The sequence below is a fragment of the Crocodylus porosus genome, unplaced genomic scaffold (genome assembly GCF_001723895.1).
Source record: "Crocodylus porosus isolate Cpor-Errol unplaced genomic scaffold, CroPor_comp1, whole genome shotgun sequence".
NCBI lineage: Eukaryota > Metazoa > Chordata > Crocodylia > Crocodylidae > Crocodylus > Crocodylus porosus.
The window spans coordinates 218,761,476-218,765,512 of record NW_017728886.1 but is presented as its reverse complement, the minus strand read 5'-3'; the positions used below and the strand labels follow the sequence as shown (position 1 = coordinate 218,765,512).

The 4,037-nt window shown below is 44.9% G+C and overlaps 1 protein-coding gene across 2 annotated transcripts in view; it reads right to left on the bottom strand.

Moving 5' to 3' along the window:
• PKIA (protein kinase (cAMP-dependent, catalytic) inhibitor alpha) overlaps positions 1–4,037 on the bottom strand; it is a 66,670-nt gene that overhangs the window by 62,149 nt on the left and 484 nt on the right. Inside the window, exon 1 of one of the 2 annotated variants that reach the window (XM_019549534.1) lies at positions 3,911–4,031. The exons of the other annotated variant lie outside the window; for it this stretch is intronic. The gene's annotated coding sequence lies outside the window, so the exon portion shown is untranslated. Of the gene's footprint in view, positions 1–3,910; positions 4,032–4,037 lie in introns of those variants that run through there. 2 annotated transcript variants of the gene reach the window in all.

Sequence of the window (4,037 nt, the reverse complement as noted above, 5' to 3'; positions counted from 1 at the left end):
TCAAAAAGGATGTGGAGAAGCTTGAGAGAGTCCAGAGGAGAGCCATGCGCATGATCAGAGGGCAGGAAAACAGACCTTATGATGAGAGGCTGAGAGCCATGGGACTCTTCAGCTTGGAAAAGTGCAGGCTCAGGGGGGATCTGGTGGCAACCTATAAGTTTATCATGGGTGTTCACCAGGATTTGGGGGAACGTCTGTTCACCAGAGCACCCCAAGGGATGACAAGATCAAATGGTCACAAACTCCACCATGACTGATTCAGGCTGGACATAAGAAAGAACTTCTTTCCTGTCTGAGCCCCCAAGGTTTGCAATAGGCTGCCGCCAGAGGTGGTTCAAGCACTCACTTAAAAGTCTTCAAGACACAGTTGGAAGTTTATCTTGCTGGGATCCTATGGTCCCTGCTGACTTCCTGCCCCTGGGGTGGGGGGCTGGACTCGATGATCCTTCGGGGTCCCTTCCAGCCCAAATGTCTATGACATCTATGAAAATTTCCATGCATTTTCCAATGCTTACATAAATTATGAACTCTTGCTCCACTTTCTATTTTGCTCTCATCACATTTTGGACCATGAACACAAACCCAACTCTGTTGAGAAGTGTGTCATTTCTGAGTTTTACTAATTGAGGAAATCTAAATTACCAAAAAGATTCAAGACAGAAGCTTCTTCTTGGTCTCATGCTGCACATAATCATAGGCTGAGTAAGGTTGAAAAAAAATTCTTCCAAAAATACCAAAACTGTCAACTTGGCAGTCTTATGCTCATGGCACTGTCACTATATGCCATGATAAATGACTACTTTTCTAAGTGATACTTCATTTTGGAATTGATCTCCCCATGATGGGCAGCTCGATGGACTTCAGTCACCATGTCCAAGATTTGCCTGCAAACATCGCTACCCGTCCTGCGATTTGCACACAAAAATTGGCTGGCCACTGCTTTGAGTTCAGTAGACCCCTTGTATTAGATCTAAAGGCTGAACACCCAGACCTAGAAAGAAAAGGCATTTACTGGACTGGCTGAATTTCGTATCTTGTTCCAAGTGCTGTTTATTCAAAATCATCAGAATTCTCATCTTGGGTGTCCATGGATGTACTCAGCTTTGGCAGTCTGCTGTCTGTGCTCATACATCCACTGGCAATCATTAATAAAAGATTTACATGGGAATTCCTCTTACATAGAGTAAGGCAGCTATTCAGACTGACATCTGCCATTTGAATCTCAAGAGATTTGCCTGTAATGCATTTAAATACCACATGCTTTTACTACACGCAAATTAAAAAATTAGGTATTTGAAGTGCTCTGTTCTTTTGGGACTATAACACTGCTGCCCTTAGACCATGCAAACAATCAAGACCATCTTCACATATTATTTTCCAATGTACAATAAACTTTGCAAAACAAAAAATATTTACATGTACTAAAGGCAACATTTACAGAGATGTTAAAAGCATTTGTTTTTCCTTCCTGTCCACTCCAGCTAGCTCAACCCTTTCTTTCCCAGAGTTCATGAGTGGTGTACTGGAGGTATGCTTCAGAAAATCATGTGATTGAAAGATTATATGCTTAGTCTAAAACATGCCCACTTCAGTTATTTCAAGCCATATTTAAATGATTGAAGAGAGAGTTTCATTTTTTTAAAAATAAGATAATGGAGTGAATGACAAACGTGCTTCACTTCTAGGACACTTAACAAATAAAATGACATTTTGGCAGCCACAACTGAAATCAAAGTTAATATTTAAATACCACCTCTTCCTCCGGGCACTTTATTTTATTACACTGCCTGTTCATCTGCAAGGTGCAGAGATCCAAAGAATGGCATGCACAATTTTCACTTTTAAACCAGTGGTATTTACTGCCTCAGAGGTGAATTTATAGCCATCTCTCTGTTATTCTGGTACTCTGGTATTCTTCCTTTTCCACTACCCTTGCTTTATTAGCTGCAAGTTAAACACTGCGCGTCAGTCGTGTTTAGTTTTCCTAGCACACAAATGACTCCATTTATTGCACTAATGCAGTGTCAACATAAATAACTAGTTATGCCATTCTACACTACATAGAAATAAAATGGAAGGCTATCACAATGCATCTCTTCAGCAGAGAAACGACCACAAATATATAGACCATATGGGCTATCATGAAAAAGGTACTAGCATACCAGTTAATTCCTTTTGCAAAACAACACATAATCACAGTGAGAACATTTTTGACATCAACTGACAATCACTGTTAGCCAGATGACCTGTAGAAATGTCAAAATGCACACTTAAAAACGGTATTCTATTATTATGGAATGTTTTAAAAGGGAAGGTTTTGAAGCTACATTGACGGATTGCATTTAGCAGAGATTTCTTGAAGCAACAACTCAAGTTAGTGAATTTTTCATCTTTAATAAAGCTATTAACCAATCGCCTTTTGTTTTCAAACCAGCATTTCTTGTACTACATCTCCTGCATTCAGTCCATGGCCTTCTTTCTGGGCTAAGCAACAATGCTGGGGCAGACACACATCTTTCTGCACCTCTTCCCAGAAAGAAGCAGCTACAGCTCAACAAACTATTCACCACAATACATGTATTTGAGATGTTACACAATGCTGGGTGTGCCTCAAAGAAGACTGGGGCTCCAATCATATCATACCAGTACAAACACACAGGAAACAGGCTATACCAGGGTCTGATTGGATGAACACAGAACTAAATACACACACAGGGAATTTAAACCTCCAGCTTTCTCCTGCTCGGCTTCTTTTCTTTATTATACATTTATGATAAACTAACACCTCTCCCTTGTACCAAGGCACTTTTTGTTTTCACTTCAAGCCACGTAAAAGCTGCTAACCAGTAGTTCATACAATCTTTTCTCTCTCTTTAATGATCCATCTCTGCATGCCAATCCCCTTCTTGTGTCGACATGCTAGCTCGGGGCACATTTTCATTAGAACAAACAGAACAAGGGAAAAAATACAAGAACCCCATCCCCTCAAATACAGACATACAGCAGGTGGATTTCCTCTGTCAGCTCAATCCTTAAGATGTCTCATGCGTGAAAATAAGCTCCTGGGTATATTCCATACACAAGATACGGCATCAGCAACCAAGTTGTATCAAAACACCTAGGATTGCCTCCTCTCTCGACTCTTTTATCCCCCAGTTGGAATGAGGTTGAAGCCGCAGCTCCCCAAGGTATCTATTCTATTGCAACTGGGAATAATGGCAATACTGGCAAACAATTACTGGACTCTTAAGTCACCTCAAGACCCATCAACCAGCCATAACAGAGATCATCCTCCAAGAAAATGACCCTTGCCACCACTGAATACTGGTACCCCTTTCAGCTTTGAGCTTCAGCAGCAGCTCACAAAGATGTCCCAGCTCTTGCCAGTCCCAGGTACCAGTTGTCCTTTGCCAGTGCCAGGGCTAATTCTTTGGCTCTCCTCTACCGCCCTTAGCTCAGGGGTGGTGAGGATGTGCAGCAAGGAGGCTCCTGTCCATCAATGGTAGCTCCTTTCACTCAGCCCCCTGCTACCTCCAAAGGAGAAGTCCAAGCCTCTTGGAAAGCTGAAGAAGATTAAAGCAAGCCCCAGGGAAACATACCTAGGGGGGACCATCTTGCCGCACCTGTAGCAACCATGGATCCAGGAGGCCTCTAGGATTTTGTCCATGAGACGCAACCTCCTCCACCTCCTTCCCCCACCCCGCAGGCTGCTTATGACAGCCACGGAGGAGCCAGCCCCGGGGCCGGGCAGAAAACGGGCATCCCCCGACATAGCTCCGGGCGCCCCTGCAGCAGAGCCCGGGCGGACGTGAGGGTTTTAAAGAGACCCCCCGGGCGGGGGGCTGTGACCTGTTGGAGGCCTCCCCGCTTGCAGCAGAGGCAGCCCCGGGAGCCGCCCCTGCGGACTCACCTTCGCCGCGACCAGCTCAGCGCATCGTCCTCTGCCCCTCGCGCTGGTGCCGCCGGCGCGGGGAGGAGCGGGGCGGGGGGGACGTGCCCGCCCGGCGCTGCCCCCGCGCTCACTCGCCCGCCCGCAT